A 22,575-nucleotide genomic window follows, 5' to 3' on the forward strand; every position below is an offset into this window, starting at 1 on the left:
ATCTCCATCGTTCACGGTGGTGGACAGCATGTCGTGTCAACACCACGTTCTTGTAAGGTACACCAACGTAGAATTAGTGCACAAACGAAATATAGTGCTCCATGATCAAGAGGATATACAGGACAAACGGATATTGCAGTAATTCCAGGTAGTTAGGTCAGAAGGTGAAGGACATTAAGTCACATACTAGTCTTCATTGAGAATTACACTAGTAGTTAGTGGTACTCATTGCCCAGTTATTGAACATTTCTGTACCATGTATGTAGTATTACAGAATAATGTTCATGAGTAACTTTACAGAGAACATTGGCACTCATTGCCTAATTGCAAACCATCAGAAGTCATTTACAGAGAACATTGGCACTCATTGCCTAATTACAAATCATCAGAAGTCATCATAGTATTACAGAATAATGTTTACATAATAATATTCATGAACTGTTTTTACAGAGAACATTGGCACTCATTGCCTAATTACCATCTAATTACAAACCATCAGAAGTCATCATAGTATTACAAAATTCATTTGGTCATACTAATCATTGGCACTCATTGGCCATCTTATTACAATAATCAGTGGCATTCATTGACCAGTTACAAAGCATTTATTTATATTCTTCAGAAGCCATTATTCAAAATGAGTTAATTATTGGCATAGCATTTATACATAATTAGTAATCATGGGCATCATAAGTAATCTTATTACAATAAACAGTGGCACTCATTGGCCAGTTACAAAGCATTTTTTGTATTATTCAGAAGTCATTATTGATGTGACATACTACTCAGAGCCGATCAGTATTATTCAGAACTCTCTTAAACTAGTAGCATTATTTGGAACTGGTAATTACTTTGTTTGATTTTGAGTTATTTCTGCAAATGAAGATGTGTAACGTCATTCGTCTGAGTCAGCTGTAGCAAGGTTATGAAACAAGTAGAGTATATGTCATCACATTCATAAATGACATGGGTTTAATGAACAACTGATTATAGTACATTAATTTGATGAATAATTTCACCTGCAAAATATACAAAAATGGATAATTAGACTGAAGGAAAAAAACGCATTTTATGCTGAAAAGTAGTGAACTTCGAATTAACAGGTAGCGAAATGTGTATAAAAAAATATGTGTGTTCCCTAGCTGTCCTTTCCAAAACCTTCAGTCATCATACTATGCAATACAACACATACTGTCAAAACGAACTGCAACAAATACTTAAATAACTACAGAGCATAAATACATAAACTTCAACATCATCCTCATCTGTAAAGAAAAAACTTCATTATCCATCACTTCATTATCTTAACTCCATTATTATCATCACCTGTAAAGAAAAAACTTCATTATTCATAGCTGCATATTCTTCATCATTATTCATCACCATTCATCATCATCTGCAAAAAAGTCACTTCATTACTCATTATACAACTATTCCTTATTTCTAGCATATTTCATCACTAAAACTAAGATGTGTTGTTCTGTCTGACAGCCTGCATCAATCGCCTTGTATTCTGAAAGAAAAAATTAGTTAAGACTGCTATTCTACGATGTGTATAATATATTCTTGTTAATCCTTGTTAATTATGATCCATTTACTCTTCCTCATAAGGTTTTTGCATCTTCTTTCGTTCATTCCGAAGGTGAAATTCCCATTTCTGTTTAATTTTTTTTACACGTTATTGATTTCTGAAAATGATAAACAAAGATTAATGTCTTGCATTTAAATCACATACCCACTAAATAAAAACTGGTTTATAGTAACATAATTGACCATACAGCATAGCATGACAGAAAACGTAATATGTCAAAAACATATACAGTGTTTTTTGGAGGCAAAAATGTACACAGAATATCACAATGCAGCAGCAAAAAATGTAAAATAGTCACGATGTTGAGATATCATAGGGCAAAATGTCAAAGTCAACTGGTGTTTGTTATATCTTAAAAATTTCATAGTGCATACAAACAAAACAGGAAAACAACATACATACATGAAAAATGTGCACGGTCTGATGTGTAACGACAAGAAAGGCGACCTGCTAACCTTACCATGCCGGGCACTTGCCAAGAAAAAATACGATAATCATCAGTAAGTAGTCACATAAATGTAATTGCATAAGTGGTCATAAAAAATTAGGAAATGGCATTACAGTGTGATAAATCATAAAGTATGTTTATTCAATAAAAGGTTTGATGTTGGAGACGTGGTGGTTCCCTTTGCTTTTTCTGGTTCTCAAAGTTTCGACGTGTACTACATTGGGGTGAGGAACGCTGCGAATCTGATATGGACCTGCGTAAGGAGTTCAAATTTACTGCACCTACCTTTTATTTTGTTGGATAAATAGTGTGTACGTACTAATATCTTCTGTCCAACGTGAAAGTAACGGCGTATACAAACCTGTTTTTGTTGTCTTCTCCAGCGCTCTGCGGCACGTTTGATGTTGTTCAGCGCAATGTCAATTATGTCATGGTGTCGTAGTCGACGAGATGTAGGAAAGTTTACTAATTCTTTAATTTTGTTAGGTGGTTCAACATTTTTCAGTATAACAGACGGAGATAGCATAGTGGATTCATTTGGTATGGAATTAATTACATCTTGGAATGAGAGTATGTGTGTGTCCCAATCAATATATCTTTTATGGCAGTATATTCTACACAGTTTACCAATTTCTTTCATTAATCGTTCACAAGGGTTCGAAGAAGCATCGTACCTGGATATATAGATCGGAGAAATGTTTCTAGCTCGTAACATACGTGTCCATATAGCAGATCGAAACTGTGGTCCATTGTCGGAAATTACTTTCAACACATGCCCTACATGAAATAGAAAATGTTTTACAAATGCTTTCGAAACAGTTTTAGCAGTAGCTTTGCGTAACGGAGTGAAGGTAATAAATTTTGAAGTGAGTTCAACAGCGACAAATATGTAGCAAAAACCTCTATTAGTTCTGGGAATCGGACCAAAATGTCTACAGCGGCCATGTGTCTTAATTTAACAGGTACAATGGGATGTAATGGAGGAATATGTGAAGTCGTATCTGATTTAGCTTTCTGGCAGATTTTACATGACGCTAAAACTCGTCGTATACGTTTCTCCATGTTGGCAAAATAACAGTTCTGTCTCAGTATAAGAAAACATTTTCTAGCTCCGTAATGTGCGTAACTTAAATGAGTATACCAGATTAATTTATTAACAAGTTCATCAGGAATGCATAATAACCAATTGTTGCTGTCAGGATGAGAGCGACGAAACAGAATGTCATTGCGTACAGTGTAATGGTTTCTAATCGTAACATTATTCCTATCTTGCTAGAGGTGTTTAATCTCTTTCCACACGTTGTCTTTATTCTGCTCTTGTGCTATGTCCTGTAATGACGACGAAATAAAATTTTCAAATGCAACTTGTTGAATGTACATGACGCTGAAATTTGCTTTGCAGAAGTTGGTTGCGATGTCTTGCTGATTGTTGCCAAGAGAACGAGATAGTGCGTCTGCTACAACATTTTGTGTGCCGGAAATGTGAACTATTGTAAAATTAAATTCCTCTAGATAAAGTTTCCATCTGCTTAATCTGTCGTGTGTACATTTAGCCGAAAGTAAAAATTGTATCGCTCTGTGGTCTGTGTAAACGGTAGTATGTCTTCCATAAAGAAAATGCCTAAATTTCGTAAAAGCCCAAACAACACATAATGTTTCAAGTTCTGTAACGGAATAATTTCGTTCAGCAGGTGACAAAAATGCGACTTGCAAATGCGATGTTTTTAATTACTGTAGAGCCATCTTCTTCAATTTCCTGAAAAATATGTACCCCTAAAGCGGTGTTAGAACTGTCGGTGGCAATGGAAAAATTTCTGGTAAGATCTGGGTGCGATAAAAGTGGTGGATTCAACAAAGCATGTTTCAAATAACATTTCGTCAGCAAGATTCTGTGTGTCAAAAGTATTGCTTGCGTTACTGAAAAATGCAACCTGTACTGTATCTAGTCAAGTTCTATCAGACGTGTTATTATTTTCAGGAGTATGCTGTGGAATTTCGACTATTTGAACTGTTCTGTTATTTCTTCCTGACATATTACGCTATGGATGACACCTACTGTCTGGTTCATTCATGATAATATGTTATTGCGGATGTTCTTGCTGCTGATGAGATCGACTGTTATTAAATGTACGCTGAAAATTGTGCTCATTATTTTTACGTTTATCATGATAGTCATTTCTATACGGTGCAGTGCGATAGGAATTGAAATACTGTGTATTCTGTACGTAGTTATTTCTTTGCTGCCGTGTGTTACTATTTGTTGGAGCTGAGACTATACGTGCACGCGGCAAAACATTAAAGCTTGGTTGACCTTGTAGATTACATTGTTGGTTAGGTATATTAACCGGCTGGCTTTCATGCTGTTGTGGAGAAAAACCTGTATTGTTACCAAAATGCGTTCGATGTTGCTAATAATTTTGATGATTGCTGAAAAGGCTATACATACTGATGATTACAATTTTATCTGTTATTAATATTACGGCGGTAGTTGTCATTTCGGGAGTGTCTAAAGAGAAGTGTCACTTTCGGTATAACTTGTCACATCGGGTTTTCTTTACTCATTCTTAATACTAGATAGAGCGATAGTAAAAGAGCTGTTTTGATAGATATAAAGGATAGTAGAAGAGAAGGCAGCAGTGCAGAAAACTAAAGATGAAACAGCACTACTACGGCTCGGGGCCCTGTGCTCGCTACGGCACATATTCATTAAAGCGTAATGAATCCCCTGAGGTCTATTACGCGCTGCAAATAAATTTTAGCTTTTGCGTTACAGGCGATTGCGGTAAAAATTCAAAAGTAAATTGTTGTATCAAGTCCAAAGCTAGTTTCTGCATTACAGGTAATAGCGGTGAAAGTACAAAAATAAATTGTCGTATCCAGTTCAAAACGTGTACCTGTGCTCTGTCATTATTAAATTCCTTACATTTTCTTACGGTTAAAGATTGCTCGAATCTACGTTATCGTCTCTGAATTTGAGAACACGTTCAGGTTTGTGTGAGAATCTGTTTGTCTGTGTCATTTCGGATTTCAAGTCGCGTAGCTTTTCAGATTTTAAGTCGTGTAGCTTTTCGGATTTTAAGTCGCGTACTCTCTGTAAATTGCTTAAGTTACACTGGCTGTGTGAGTGTGACAAATGTTCGCAAGTGGCGTCTGCTGTGATGTGTTAAACGCTGAAACATTTTCATCTCTGTTACTTCTTGCTGTACACTTGACAATTTTGTACGTAATGTATTATTAGACGAATCTATCTCACTGATTGTCTGTTGGAGATCTTGGAATTCAGGTGTTTGGTTAAACAAAATCGGTGCCGTATCGTCTGATTTGCTGTCATTATTACTTTCGATAACATCAATATGACTGGCCAAATCATCATATTTTTCAGTCAGTATTTTTACCTGATCATCGTTTTTGATGTCAGAAGCATTAATCTGTTTTTGTAATTTACGTGTGGTTTCGTTCAATTTTTTAACGTCGGCTTTGATGACATCGGAATCCTGTGTTAGTTCTAATTGTTCGAGTCTGTCGGTGACTGTTTGAAAATCTGCTGTGTGTGTGTCCGTTTTTTATTTTAGATCGGAAATTTCATCACGTAATTCTGTGTTCAACTGTTTGATGGTATTAATTTCGTCGGACACTGTAGCAATATTGTTGTCTACGTATGTTTTTGCTTTCGCAAACAATTTACGCTTATCTTCCTGCCTCTGTGCGGTGGTTGTTTCCATGGCTTGTCGTTTTACTTTATTCTGATCCTGTATAAATTTACGGAAACGCGTATCACTGTTTTGTTGGTGATGATTAAAACGCTCGTCAATTTGACTGTTCTGTTGTTCGAATTTCGCATCTATCTTTGCATCCAGTGTGCGCGAAAGTTCTGCTGTCATTACTTTAAACTCGTCGCGTAACTGTGTTGCTTTTTCAGAGCATTGTTTGCCGACTGCACTAATTTCGTCTCTAAGTGTTTCTGTTGTAGCTGTTTGCATATCCCTTAATTCTTGAGCAACAGATCTAATTTCCTCACTACTTTTCCTAGCACAAGTCTCAATTTCCTCACGTAATTGTTCCTTAGTATCATGACACTGCGCGGCAACGGCTCTAATCTGTTCACCAAGCTGTCTACGCTCCAGCTATGGTCACTTTCCAGTCCTCTGTAAGATCACATCAATTCGTCTTCTTCCTGCTGTTATTGTAACTGAAATTTTCCAACAAGGCAATGTATGGTTGGCAACTCTGTGATCGACGAGTCACTTCCTTGTGTGCACGGAATTAAGCCTCAAAGTTCACTTGATTTTACCTGTCATTTCCACTGAGTAATCTCAGTTATTATCGCTTGAGGTGTAACAAAATGTTGTAAACTTACGGTTTTCAGCCCAGGAAAGTCGTTGCAGGTGGAAATCGCAACTAATCTCGTCCTTTAAATAGCGGTTTATGAGTTCTAGCCACAATTGGCCTCAAAGAGGAAGCTAAGACACATACCTCTTCGCCAGTTCTGTGGTAATGCGCTAACCCGTGAAAAAGCGTCTGTTTTGGTTCGCAGTTCAAGTCTCACTGACTTCAACGTTTTTACCCCTTCTGTGAAAGAGCTACAAACAGTCAGATCAAACATGAATAAGGAAATCGCAAGAAAATACTTTCGGCTCATAGTGCAATGGTGAAAAACTTACAATGCTGCGCAAGAGGTAACGCCTCTTTCCGCTGTTGACAAGCAAATTTTGGGATTCTAGAAATACATAACTATATTTATGAAATGCCACATTTGCATATCTCTTGAGTATGACACAGCATACCAATTAAACACAGACCCAATCAAAATCTAAGTGAGCAGTATTTTACTAATTCGTGTTGATAGAGGCATGCTTGTGTACAGATACTCAGTTTTATTAAAACAGACATTCGTCGTAAGGTTATCGTGGGTAGTTTTATTTCATTTCTTGTAATACAGTGCACAATTTTCGTAAGGTTTTCTTTAGTGTTGTTGAAACAATAGTCAACACGAGATCGAAATTAATCATCAACGATACACGCGAATTCTGTGATGTTATCTATAACAGTCTGACGATGCACATGCAGTTTATTGATTACATGCATTTAGAAAACTTGTTCTGAGTTAAAGCTGTCAAACAATGTTTGAAGAAGAATAAAATGCCACTACCACACGACAGCTAATGTAGAAAATACTTTTCTGACGTATTTGGATACGATGCGCTCTCCCCATACATAATACAAAAGCTTCGAGATGCATCTGCTGCCTGGCTGTCTATTAAACCTGAAAAGAACAAAATGTCACAAAAGTTAGCCTTTTTTCCATCTGCGACTATTTTGGGTTGAGAAGTGAAGGGAATTATGTCCAAAGTTCCATTAGATTGGTAACTTCAGCAGACAGCAGAATTGAGTTTTAAAAAAATTTTAGCAGTAAATGTATTCGAACTCGCGCCATCTCGTCTATGGTGCTCGACACTTACCATTACGCTACTAGCTGACACATAGCTACAATAGCTCCAGAGCTGAACAACAAGTCCTCCAGGACTGCTGCATTCCACTGCATTGTCAGATAATGCAAATGGCCGGGGCGAGACTTCTGAGAGAAACAGTTACAGCTTTTCTTTTGCGCTGCACGACGTTTTTTACAGATAGAATAGCTCAAGTGGAAAAGATCACTTCATATTTAAATATCTGTAACCTACACTGTTGGCAGTTCTGTGAAGGTGGCAGTTACGTGATTTTATTTCGGTGATTACAAAATAGAGTGGAATGTATGCACTGGGTAGCAGAAGCAGCTAGTTCATAGTGATTTGGTCAACGAAATAAATGAATTTACTGAACATGCTGCAATTTACTACAGGGAGCCTGTGTGTCAGAATTCTCATTCAGTGTGGCGCAACGGTGTTACGATAGAAAAATAGGTCATGGAAAAGAGGATTTGGTGGTCTGTTGACCTGATGATGGGTTCTTGTATCTATGGTCTGGGTTCGATTCCTACTTCTATCAATGATTTTAGATAGGGAGAGAAAGATTCCATTCTCTTCTGGCTACACCAAGTGAAGAAGGTATAATAGCAGTGTGGTTTGAAATTCACATTAAAGATGATATTCCTTCTCTGCCAAGTAGACATCAGGTTGAAACACAATAAAGTCTGGAGTGGCGACATGTAGAAACTCTATCACTATTAACCTTTCTTATACTAGTTATTTATTTCTAGTGACGAAACAAGCGCTATGCAGGGTCACAGGACACTTATTCCATCTTTTATCTGAGCTTCTGCATGTCGATAAAATTGGTTCTGAACTGAGAATGTAACTCAGGCCACCCTTAAGGCGGAATTTGATCCCTTCGTGACAATACAACTCGGCTACAATTTGTTGTTTGTTCAAAACTGCAGATTTGTCAACATCTCCACATATTACGCGTGAATGGGTTCGAATCCTGGCCCGGCACTAAAGATTTCATTATGTATTATCAAGCTCTAGCATGAGAACACCAATCTGCTGGTGGATAATAATTCTGATTTTTAATGTTTTTTGATTCGCTGTCAACACTAACGATATCTGACGTTTGTGATTCCCAGTGGGACACAGAACTATTTGCGAGATCACTGTAAGTTAAAGATGTTATTCCGAGCTGATGGTGGAGAAACATTCGGTAGCTGACGTCTCTTTGTGTGTAGCCAACAACGATATGTGTGGGGCTCTATTCCCAGTGAGCACTGAACTCTTCGTCATATTATTTCTAGTTCAAACATGCTCACATGTCACTGCTGGTGCAACAAACCCATATTTAACGTTCGTTTTCTCTAGAATATAACAGCGATAGATGAAGGGTTTGAGTCCTTGGAAGGAAAACATTAATGTTTCGTCTCGTCATTTCAGTTAAAACATCTAGCTACTGCCGAGAAAATTCGATATGTCACAGTTGGTTGTGCTTCGATATCAATCCGATTAGGTTCTGGGTTCAAATCCCTGTCCAACACAAAGCTTTGCCTCACGGCCTTTCAAGTAAGTTACTTGTGAAGAAGCAATATTTAACATCTCTCGTAGTTCGTTAACAGGGACAATAGATGCTGGGTAGGATTTCGCGTCCGTTAAAAATGTTTGCGTTATGTAATTTAAAGTTGATATTTGCTAACTGATACTGTCTAAAATCGAGGTATATCACTCTCTGTATGCCTAATCACGAATGACTGTTAGTTTGCGTCAGTCACGAAATCTTTGCTTAGTCTGCCTGACCTGGGTTTGAATCCATATGCAGAACGAGACGGTTCGTTGTGTCATATGAAGTTCATACATATTTTCAACTAGCTTCTTGTGGATAACTTAAATTTTTAATATCATTTTGTTTTAAATAATAAGCACTGTATGTTACTTTGAAGAGGAAATCTTGAATACGACGAACTTATCACGTGCATTACCTATCTGACGTAATAATGAGAGTGGTAACATTTCAGGTATGTCATTTATTGTAATAAATGTGAGCTTACAAGCCTTAAGGACAGTCTTATCTGTGATAAAGTGTTCCCTGATATTTATAGCATTGTGGTATTACTTTACATCTTGAGTTTCTGCGATACAGAGCAGTGTTTCCTAATGGTGACTTGTTGGAACCATTTTCAATAGTCAAACGACTGTCCCAAGGAGCGATTAGAGGACCTGCTAGACAGCCGCGTTATGCCGGTTGCATGCGAATCAGGCGAAATGCAGTTCAGGTCGTTCGGATACTTTTGAGTATGACTGTGCGTGTTACCGACAATTCCTGAGCTTATTGTACACATTGTGATCATTTCTCAAGGAAGCGTTTGATTCATGTACTAATTCTCATCTGAGCTAGAATGAAATATTTTCCGGAGTTGACCAGCACCCTGTACTAAGGTCTCGATAGTTCTTTCACTGTTTTAGATCTAAGTTCTCCCTACGTGGCAACTTGAACTTCACAATAACCAGTAGTTCCTAATCTTATGCGTAAGAATGAGACTATAGGTTGGTACATATTTGTACCGCTATTTTAACTCCAAGGTAACTGCAATAACCCAAGGCCAATGACCAGTTCCATAAGAATTTCAAAGAAAACTAAATTAATCTGATGTGTTCATCATATTTATTACTCGACGTTAGTTTGCAAAGGAACAGAAACTTGAAAACTCTTCTGAAAACGAGTCGTCAGTAAATTTTGAATTTTGGGAAAGTTCTTCATGTTGTGACTACGTGATTTAGTCCTACCAATCGATTAACTGTTAAGCTTTTTTAAGTGCGTAAAAGGCAAAAATCGAAATTAAAGTGAAAAATTATCCTTAACAACAAATATAGATATTTACATATCAGTCGAACTGTCGTGTTAAAGCTTCCTCGTCGCCGTGCGGGATTAGCCGAGCGGTCTGGCCCTGCGGTCATGGACTGTGCGGCTGGTCCCGGCGGAGGTTCGAGTCCACCCTCGGGCATGGGTGTGCGTGTTTGTCCTTAGGATAAATTAGGTTAAGTAGTGCGTAAGCTTAGGGACTGATGATCTTAGCAGTTAAGTCCCATAAGATTTCATTTGAACATTTTTGAAACCTTCGTGTCACACCACAGGATTTGTTTATCAGCCATATCCTCCCAATTATTATTTTCACAATTACGGTCAGTGCAAACATAGTTTACGCTCATCGAACGATAGAAAACAAGGCTATTTGCATCACAAACGAATATACAGGCTGATTCACCTAAATTATTCACCTGAACGTTTTCCAAAATAACAAGAAATTCCGATTACGAAAGCAATATTAGAAACAGGACAATCATAAATTGTAAGTAATGTCCACTACTGGCCATTAAAATTGCTACACAATGAAGATGACGTGCTACAGACGCGAAATTTAACCGAAAGGAACAAGATGCTGTGATATTCAAATGATGAGCTTTTCAGAGCATTCAAACAAGGCTGGCGCCAGTGGCGACTCCTACAACGTGCTGACATAAGGAAAGTTTCCAACCGATTTCTCATACACAAACAGCAGTTGACCGTCGTTGCCTGCTGAAACGTTGTTCTCATGCCTCGTGTAGGGAGCAGAAATGCGTACCATCACGTTTCTGACTTTGATAAAGGTCGTATTGTAGCCTATCGCAATTATGGTTTAGCGTATCGCGACACTGCTGCTCGCGTTGGTCGAGTTCCAATGACTGTTAGCAGAATGTGGAATCGGTAGGTCCAGAAGGGTAATACGGAACGCCGTGCCGGACCCCAACGGCCTCGTATCACTAGCAGTCGCGATGACAGGCATCTTATCCGCATGGCTGTAACGGATCGTACAGCCACGTCTCGATCCCTGAGTCAACAGATGGGGACGTTTGTAAGACAACAACCATCTGCACGAACAGTTCCACGACGTTTGCAGCAGCTCGGAGACCATGGCTGCGGTTACCCTTTACGCTGCATCACAGACAGGAGCTCCTGCGATGGTGTACTCAACGACGAACCTGGCTGCACGAATGGCAAAACGTCATTTTTTCGAATCAATCCAGGTTCTGTTTACAGCATCATTATGGTCGCATCCGTGTTTTGCGATATCGCGGTGAACGCACATTGGAAGTGTGTATTCGTCATCGCCATACTGGCGTATCACCCGGCTTGATGGTCTGAGGTGCCATTGGTTACAAGTCTCGGTCACCTCTTATTCACACTGACGGCACTTTAAACAGTGGACGTTTCGTTTCAGATATGTTACGACCAGTGGATCTACCCTTCATTCGATCCCTGCGAAACCCTACATTTCAGCACGATAATGCACGACCGCATGTTGCAGATCCTGCTCGGGCCTTTCTCGATACAGAAAATGTTCGACTGCTGCCCTGGCAAGCACATTCTCCAGATCTCTCACCAATTGATAACGCCTGGTCAATGGTGGCCGAGCAACTGGCTCGCCACAATACGCCAGTCCCTACTCTTGATGAACTGTGGTATCGTGTTGAAGATGCATGGGCGGCTCTGTTTGACTCAATGCCCAGGCGTATCAAGGCCGTTATTACGGCCAGAGATGGTTGTTCTGGGTACTGATTTCTCAGGATCTATGCACCCAAATAGCGTGAAAATTTAACACATGTCAGTTCTAGTACAATATATTTGTCCAATGAATACCCGTTTATCATCTGCATCTATTCTTGAGTAGCAATTTTAATGGCTAGTGGTGTAATTATTCTGAAACTACTAATTGAGTTTTGAAGAATAAAACACCATAGAATAATTGTTCTCTCTTACAATTACGATACTGGCAGCAGAAATTGGTTGGAAAGAGAATTACGCTATCAGAATGTCTGTTATGAACAATTTAGCCGAAATGTCCTATACTCAAAAGTGTCCGGACACCTATTAGTGGACGTTAAATGGAGGAGGGTATCGATCCTTTCCCCTTAACGTGGTCGAGCGATGTTGGAGACTACTTTCAAGAGGTGTCTGAATTAATGTGGAGGAATGGAAACCCGCTCTTCCTCAAGAGTCGCAACCTGGAGAGAAATCAACATTGTAACTCATGCCAGAAGTGGTCCACTGGGCTCACTTCGATACTCCGGGCAGCCCAGATCTTTCAGGAATGTTACTGTGCACAAACCATTGCCTCGAAGCTCATGTTCAGCACGGTGCACTTTCATGCTGATACAACCAAGCACCATCAATGAACTCTTCCTCTAAACGGTACCAATGGTATAAAATGTGTTTTCAACCTTCAGCATTACAAATTATTTTCAGCTGTTGTTTGGTATAATGTCGTAACGTATGCCACTTTCTGTAATTTAGACGCATGCACTAGGAGACCAGTATAAGTAACTATGCTGCCTCCAATTAACAGATACACATAAATAAATGCAATGCTCCAACCTTAAGCTTTTCCATCTCTCAGTATAGTTTCATATTACTTTTGTTCCATTGAGTGTATGAAATGGATGATATGAAGGAAATTATCCTTACCACAGTTAGCATTTTTCCCAGTCGTTCTGTGTCAGTATAGCTTCTGCACATTGTATGTATTCCAGTGCAAACGGAGAAGTGAAAACAATCTTCGATGAAAATAAAAACCAGGGCGGCAACATTAAGAGTGCGAAAGGTAATTCCGCTATTAAACATAGTGGAGAGAGCAGATAATCGTAAGAGAACACTGGAGGTCGATATGAGGGGTGAACGTGGCTGAAGAAATGGTAGAAAACGAAATGGGAGTCAATATATAAGACGTAAGGGATTCTGTACTCGTTGCAGAAAGTTACAGAACTTTTGAAGCTTAGCTATCAACTACACAGAAGACATATATAAATTTTCTTCGGAATTTGTAACCAAATGGGGGAAGTTGTAACGAAATGACTGCACAAGTTGGTGTGTTCAGTCTGTGGGACTGCGGGCAGAACAACAGACTTTCGAAAAAAAAAATGTCGTCTACACAACTCTAAAGTTAACAAGAGCAGAAACGTGTGAGAAGTACCTCACTGTCAGCATAGAATCTCAAGCATCAAGTCGCTGATTAGAAAAACATACCGAAGAATGGAAAGAACGTTGAGGACCTCCTAGACGTCAATCAGTTGGGTTTGGGAGACGGAGAAAGCGTTCGACTGCGTAAAATGGAGCAAAATGTTGAATCTCTACGTGAAATGGTAGTAAGCTATAGGAAAAGACGTGTAGTACACTATATATCGTGCTAATGTAAATGAGACATTCGTTTCCAGAGCTCAATGTTTTCCAACGTATTACGAGTGCAAACGTGATTGATACGTGAACAGAACCGTTATCTCACCAAATTCGCATTTTTCATTCTACAGGCTTCCTGTGAGGTTCACACGACATATATGAAAACGATAGTCAAGTTGGTTCCATACCTTACGAAGCAACATTCAGTCAATTGTCATCGCAGCAACACTGATACGATCTCTGAGCTGTTCCAGTGTCCTTAGCAGTGGGTGGGTATGCGTAAAGACTGTCCGTAATGTACCCCTAAAGAAAATGTGATTAGGCGTTAGGTCAGGCGACCTTCGGAAGGGGAGGGAGTGGAGGGGGGCTTGGGAGGGGAAAGAGCTACTTCGTATTTATGCTTAGTCTAGCTACGCGGGAGTTCGTCGGTTGGGTAGCGACGAACATCGTTACTTCAATGAGTGTGTGCCTCAATTTGTTAGAAGATGAAATTCTCGCAATCAGCGGACAGTTTGTAAGGGGTCCGTAGGCCTTTACTATAACTTTGCGCTCGGCACAGGTCGATAGGGCGAACAATCGATTGTGACGTGTTGAGAGAGCGAGTGTCGTGATGCACGAGAGTGTGGTTGGCGGGAATGGTGTGTGTGTGGATGCCATTGTTGAAATACAGCGTCTTTAACCGAGAAGGGTGTCACCATCGCCGTGGTTAGACACCTAAATAATAAATTAATACCGGGAAAGTGATGAAGTATTATTATGAAAGTGATCAGTGACGTTACTAGTGCCGATATTTGGTTTCGCGTCTACCGCGCCGGCCTAACCTTGGATTGCAGTGTTGGATGCAGTGATGGATTAGCGTGTGACGATAATGGAAAATGAAAAAAGCCTGTGCTGAGATTAGCCGTAATTAGATATGTATGACGAAGGCAGTGGCTGTCTCCTTTTTGTGTTTTGAGGAGAATACAAGTTCGTAATTAGTAAAACTTTGCCGGAGTTCCTTATTACCAGACATTCCGTAATATAGTATTGAACAGGACAAACTGGAAAGCAACAACTTCCGTAGAAGTCAATTCCGATTACCAGCCCCATTAGGTTCATGGTCATGTTAATAATAAATACACTCCTGGAAATGGAAAAAAGAACACATTGACACTGGTGTGTCAGACCCACCATACTAGCTCCGGACACTGCGAGAGGGCTGTACAAGTAATGATCACACGCACGGCACAGCGGACACACCAGGAACCGCGGTGTTGGCCGTCGAATGGCGCTAGCTGCGCAGCATTTGTGCACCGCCGCCGTCAGTGTCAGCCAGTTTGCCGTGGCATACGGAGCTCCATCGCAGTCTTTAACACTGGTAGCATGCCGCGACAGCGTGGACGTGAACCGTATGTGCAGTTGACGGACTTTGAGCGAGGGCGTATAGTGGGCATGCGGGAGGCTGGGTGGACGTACCGCCGAATTGCTCAACACGTGGGGCGTGAGGTCTCCACAGTACATCGATGTCGTCGCCAGTGGTCGGCGGAAGGTGCACGTGCCCGTCGACCTGGGACCGGACCGCAGCGACGCACGGATGCACGCCAAGACCGTAGGATCCTACGAAGTGCCGTAGGGGACCGCACCGCCAATTCCCAGCAAATTAGGGACACTGTTGCTCCTTGGGTATCGGCGAGGACCATTCGCAACCGTCTCCATGAATCTGGGCTACGGTCCCGCACACCGTTAGGCCGTCTTCCGCTCACGTCCCAACATCGTGCCGCGACAGGCGTGAATGGAGGGACGAATGGAGACGTGTCGTCTTCAGCGATGAGAGTCGCTTCTGCCTTGGTGCCAATGATGGTCGTATGCGTGTTTGGCGCCGTGCAGGTGAGCGCCACAATCAGGACTGCATACGACCGAGGCACACAGGGCCAACACCCGGCATCATGGTGTGGGGAGCGATCTCCTACACTGGCCGTACACCACTGGTGATCGTCGAGGGGACACTGAATAATGCACGGTACATCCAAACCGTCATCGAACCCATCGTTCTACCATTCCTAGACCGGCAAGGGAACTTGCTGTTCCAACAGGACAATGCACGTCCGCATGTATCCCGTGCCACCCAACGTGCTCTAGAAGGTGTAAGTCAACTACCCTGGCCAGCAAGATCTCCGGATCTGTCCCCCATTGAGCATGTTTGGGACTGGATGAAGCGTCGTCTCACGCGGTCTGCACGTCCAGCACGAACGCTGGTCCAACTGAGGCGCCAGGTGGAAATGGCATGGCAAGCCGTTCCACAGGACTACATCCAGCATCTCTACGATCGTCTCCATGGGAGAATAGCAGCCTGCATTGCTGCGAAAGGTGGATATACACTGTACTAGTGCCGACATTGTGCATGCTCTGTTGCCTGTGTCTATGTGCCTGTGGTTCTGTCAGTGTGATCATGTGATGTATCTGACCCCAGGAATGTGTCAATAAAGTTTCCCCTTCCTGGGACAATGAATTCACGGTGTTCTTATTTCAATTTCCAGGAGTGTATTTGGCTGCTAATCGATGTGACGAGGTCAGGATAAAAACGGAGGTGTTACAAGTTGTGGAAACATCTTCGGCAATATATCAGGGTAAGAGGACAAATCACACCCTGTTCACAAAAGAAAAACGGCCCATACAGTTCGGCTGGGATCCCGCACAGGAAAACTACCTTAGGCTAAACACGTTCATGCGCCAGAAGTTTATGAGCTGTTTCAGTGCCCCACACCCTCACATTGTGGTTATTAACCTTTCCAGTTAAATAGAAGGTAGTTTCGTCACTGAATATGAGCTCGGAAGCGAATCGTTCATCGTCTATTGGTTTCTGCAGTGTGATGCAAAACTGAAGGCGCCGGCATTATCTTACGGTTTCATTTGTTGCACGAGTTGCTGCCGGTACGTACTGAAATGTAACCACCGTCGCAAAATCTTCTACACAGTTCACTGCCGTATTTCACGGTCATGGCTTGCGCTGAGCATCACGTTTTTTGGAATTCCTACGAAATTTTCCCTCACTCTCTCCGCGTTCGCATCTAATACACCTGGTCGATCGCTATATTGCTATATACAGATATATATCGATATCAGTGCATAATACTCTGTCTACATATTGGTTCTTTTCCATAATTCCTTCTGACCAAACGCTGCACAGTTGTAAGAAATCAATATCCTGCATATTCCAAAAGACAGGAGCTCATTTCCTGCTTTGCGCCATTTTGTCAAGGCAGTACCATCGTAATTCCACTGGCAAGAAAAATGCAAACTCGGTGGGATCACGTTTCGACTCATGCGTCAGTCATAATTCTACATACAGTTTCTAGCAAAATATATAAACGATTATCTGCCGAGGATGACACGGCGGTCGGTCGATACCGTTGGGCCTTCCGAGGCCTATTTGGATGGAGTTCAGTAAATAAGAACCAAGAGGGAACATTAAAAATGGAGATCAGGAACTAAGAAACCGGAATAAAACAGGTGTAAGACAGGGATACAGTCGCTCTTAGTGCTCAAACTATACATCGAACAAACCATGACGAAAATAAAGGAAATGTTCACGAATAGGATTAAATGATAAGAATGACAAAATTCACTGACTGCAATGCTAGCCTCTGTGTAAGTGAAGAAGACTTACAAGACCTGAGAAATGAAATGAACAAGGTGAGTACAGAAAATGGTTGGAGAGTAAACTGAAGACGAACGAAAGCAATGAGCATTAGCAGAAATGACATTAGCAATAAACTTAATATTAAAACTGGTAGTGGTAAGGTCTTATGGAACCAAACTACTTAGGAAGATTTGTAAGGAATGAGGAGGTTCTCTGTAGGATCAGCGAACCCAGGAACACATGGGAAGCCGGCCGCGGTGGTCTCGCGGTTCTAGGCGCGCAGTCCGGAACCGCGTGACTGCTACGGTTGCAGGTTCGAATCCTGCCTCGGGCATGGATGTGTGTGATGTCCTTAGGTTAGTTAGGTTTAAGTAGTTCTCAGTTCTAGGGGACTGATGACCACAGCTGTTAAGTCCCATAGTGCTCAGAGCCAACACATGGGAAACAGTGAGAAGAGGAAGGGACAGGCTGATAGGACATGTGTTAACCCTAGCAATAGTAGTGCATTTTACATAACGTGTCCACTTTTCGGCGGGGAGGGGATGTACTTCGGTACATTACGTCTGCCTCCGAAAAATTACAACAGCAAACCTGTTAAATTATTGTTAAATTTTATAAACAACACACTTTTTAAAGAGGTACCGGCGGGTAAGAGTCGTCCAGAACATGAAAATACCCTTTAGCACAATTTTACCAGTACTAAATGCATTTTCTTGCCTTTTCTGAAGTGTATACACGGCAGGGAGGGGTTCGTCATGACCACTACCAAAATAAAAAAGAGATGCAAATTTCGTTAGCTGTTGCTGACTTCTATTCGCTTCAATCTTTTTAAAGATATAGTCATGCGTCAGGAAGGTCATGAACCTGAAAATATAAAATAACATTCCTTATGGAAAGTTACATTCACCATTGAGACTAAAATTTTGGGTTAAACTTCAGAAAAACATTTAAGGAATCTGGTATAAGAGTCTTTAAAAACATTTTTTTTCAAAAGTTGACATACCTAGCGTGCGACATTTTCAGTAGATAGGCATAAAGTTCTCTCCCTCCCCCCCTCCCCCTCGGCCCCCCACACTCCCTCTCCATTCCTTTGGTATTGCGATGGTTAACAAAGCAGACAACAGTTGTAGAGGTTAAAAACCGTAGGGGAAGACAGAGATTGGAAGACATTCAAACGTTAATTGAGGTCATAGAGCGTAAACGATAGTCTGAAATAAAGATGTTGGCACAGGAAACGAACTTACGACGGGCTACATCAAGTCAGAAGACTGGTGTCTCAATAAAAATATTCGTTGCTGAGTAACGAGGCTCCAAGTACCGCTCCAAACGTTTCGCTAGTCCCGTGTATTCTTCAACGCACCATATTCGTGCCACACACGGGTGAAAAGGTTATTTTCGTATTCCTCCAAGTCTTTATCCCGAGCATTTTCACGTTCGTGCCGACTGGATAGCTTCTATATTCCTCCTATTTCTATGTAGTTAGTGAAAGGGAATATTCAATATATATTATTGCTCGCCATGGGCTTCTTTACTTGTGAGACAAACTGAGGAGCTACTTGATCAAGAAGTAGCGGCTCCGGTCTCGTAAACTGACATGCGGCCGGTTAGCGGTGTGCTGACCTCCTTAGCCGCATCCAGTGCCGCCTATGGGCTCAGGATGACACGACGGCCGATTGGCACCGTTTCGCCTTCATGGTCTGTTCGGGCGGAGTTTAGTTTAAGGGTTTCTTTAACCAGCACGAAATTGATATTCATAATCTTCTAATCCCTTCTTTTCACACACTTCCGATAGCTTGCAAGATTAAACTGGGGATTTAACAGAGCTACAGGCGTCCCGAAGCTATACGTCGCCGTATCAAGCATAACAATAAAGGGGCCGGCCGCCATACTGAAACACGTCTGTGATTATCTACAGTGACGAATGTGAGGCAAATGGCGTGACGATTGACTGCCTAACTTTTTTTACACTGAAGCGAAAAAGAAACTAACAGACGTATGCGTATTCAAATACAGAGACATGTAAAATGGCATAATTAGGCGCTGCTGTTGGCAACGCCTGTGTAAGACAAAAAGTGTCTGGCGCAGTTATCAGATCGGTTACTGCTTCTACTATGGCACATTATCAAGATTTAAGAGTTTGAACGTGGTGTTACAGTCGGCGCAAGAGAGATGGGTCACTGCATCTCCGAGACAGCGGTGAAGGGGGCATTTTCCCGTAATACTATTTCAAGAGTGTACCGTGAAAATGAGGAATCCAGTAAAACATCAAATCTCAGACATCGCTACGGCAGGAATGGGACCAACGACGACTGAAAAGAATACTTCAACGTGACAGAAGTCCAACCCTTCCGCAAATTGCTGCAGATTTCGATGGTGGGCCACCGACAAATGTCACCGTGCGAAACATTCAACGAAATATTATCGATATGGGCTTTCGGAGACAAAGGCCCGCTCGTGTACTCTTGATGACTGCACGACACAAAGCTTTACGCCTCGCCTGGACCCGTCGACACCGACATTGGACCGTTGATGACTGGAAACATGTTGCCTGCTCGAATGAGTCTCGTATCAAATTGCATCGAACAGATGGACGTGTATGGGTATGGAGACAACGTCATGGGTCCATGGACCCTACATGTCAGCAGAGGACTCTTGAAGCTGTTGGAGGCTCTGAAACGGTGTGTGCAGTTGGAGTGATATGGGACCCCTGATACGTCCAGATACGACTCTGATAGGTGACACGTACCTAACCATCCTGTCTGATCAACTGCATCCATTCATGTCCATAGTGCATTTCGATGGATTTGGGCAACTTCAGCAGGACAATGCTACACCTCACATATCCAAAATTGCTACAGAATGGCTTCAGGAATATTCTGAGTTTAATGTTTTTTATTTCAGTCTTTGATCACAATTCTTTAGACGATGACCGGTTTCAGTCCGTCATCCTCAGATCTGAAGATGGTCATTACGGACTGAAACCGGTCATCGTCTAAAGAATTCATATTGTGGTGCCAAAGACTGAAATAAAAAAACATTTGACAGTATTGGATCATTGTTTGTATACGCGACCATGTCGCAGTTGGTGATTCTGAGTTTAAACATTTCCTGTCGTCACCAAACTCCCCAGACATAAACACTATATAGCTTAACTGGGATGCCTTGCAACGTGCTGTTCAGAAGAGATCTCCACCCCCTCGTACTCTTACGGATTTATTGACAGCCTTAGAGCATTCGTTTTATCAGTTCCCTCTAGCACTACTTCAGACATTGGTCGAATCCATGCCACGTCGTTTTGCGGCACTGCTGCGTGCTCGCGGGGGCCCTACACCATGTTAGGCAGGTGTACCATTTCATTTGGCTCTCCAGTGTATATGACAATGGGTTAAACTCTTGCAACTTTATCTGTTATCGTTAATCCCAGTGAAACGCCCACTGGGGAGAACAGGTAATAGGATTGTGGAAAGAGCCAAGGGTTGAGGTCAGTTTCTGCTTCTAATTGTCATTTATTGTAATTTAGCAACTCCTTCACGGCTGAAGGCCTCCAACAATAAATCTTAACAAGATAAAAATCGAATTAAGATAAGCAATAAAATAATTCAAAACAACATACGCAAAATGCAATACAACTGGCTGAGGGCCACAATCAAACTTCAAAATTTCTAAATGTATTACCATAATCTTTAAACGCAGAAGGCCGAAGTGTTTAAGCTTGCAAGGCAAATTTAAAAATTAATTTTGCAAAATTTTAAGAAACAACAATAACTATAAGTAAAATTTAAAATAGCTGACAACAGATAACCAAACACCAGTGGCACTCAGAAGCCCTCCAGGGAGGTCGGTCTGCCCTCGTTCACTTATGTGACAGGTGGCGAGCCCGACTATACTTGATCCGTCGGAACCCAACCAGGGAACAGCCAGGGACCGACCGATACAACAACTTGCTTCTCGTCAATCAGTAGATGGGAACTCAAACAGGGAAGGTTACAAACGTTTACCCTGAATTTACTTTCAAAACTTTTTCTTAAGAATTTACTTTATTTACAAGCGATTCAATAAGAACGTTACACATTTAATCACACTATGTGAGCGTGGAAGTTGTTGCCAGTGGGTAACTGATGAAAACAAATGGAAATTTTATTCCTAGAAGCCCTTTTTTTTTTAAACGGATTTAAAATTATAATCAGGAAGCACCCTCTAAATATCAAGTTACAATTTATTCAGAGGCAGAAAGAACAATTTTTTACAGTATGAGCTTTCCAGCTGAGGACCTTGCCGCTCCCTTTTGACACTGCCGTAGTCACGACCGCTCACAACAACCTCTGAAAGACTACACTGGTGCAAATTTGCAACACACCAGATTACTTTAAACTAAAAATTTTAACAACTCTCCCAAGCACATAAACTATGCACCCCGTAGGAGGGATGGAAATAGCACAAAACAGTAACATTAAAATATTAACTTGCTACTTGATTTTAAAAAAAATCTCTTATGGTGGAAGAGTGGCATCTTTATATACTAAAATGACCATTTAAATAAAAACCCATGAAATGCAGTCTTACATAAAATACACAAGGTTGGCCAAACATGCTCTACTTTACACACATACCGCCTCTCAAGTCGATACGCAACATAAAAACATATTTCAGGACTTCAAGCAATAAATTCGTTAACACCGAATCCGACAAACATGACAGAGGCAGCTATTAACGTACGGCAGACCGACAGACAGACAGACAAACAGACACTAACTGCCTAACAAATGCGGGCGAGAGACAGACGAGCAAGCCGGGGACGAGAGACTGACCAAGAAAACAAGCAGAATTTAACAAGTAAATGAAACAACGTATCACGAACAACTTCTAATAAACTGCGATGTCTGGCGAAGACCTGGCGCAGCACCCCCAAAAAGGCTCTCCCGAACCGTCCGCTGCCAGCCGCTTCAACGGACGCATGAAGACACGCTGATCTCCCGTCTCACGGCGCCAGACCGATGTCGTGGGTTGACTCCTGTTGCTCTCGTGTCGGCCGCGAAGCCACTACTCCTCGCTATACGGCGCGGCCCTCTGGACTGACGTGCCGATCTCACATGCGCCGACGCTCAAGACAGACAATTCATCTTGCGCCGCAGTGCGCGACCGACCAACCGATCGATCCAACCGCCAATGACCATTGCCTGAACAAACTCGAACAGACTGGCGGCCTAACACATACTAGCACTCCGGACGACAGACAGACACTGACTGCCCCACACTGACCCTGCTGACCAACTGACCAGACACGCC

Source organism: Schistocerca cancellata, chromosome 8 (assembly GCF_023864275.1).
Source record: "Schistocerca cancellata isolate TAMUIC-IGC-003103 chromosome 8, iqSchCanc2.1, whole genome shotgun sequence".
In the NCBI taxonomy this organism is placed as follows: domain Eukaryota; kingdom Metazoa; phylum Arthropoda; class Insecta; order Orthoptera; family Acrididae; genus Schistocerca; species Schistocerca cancellata.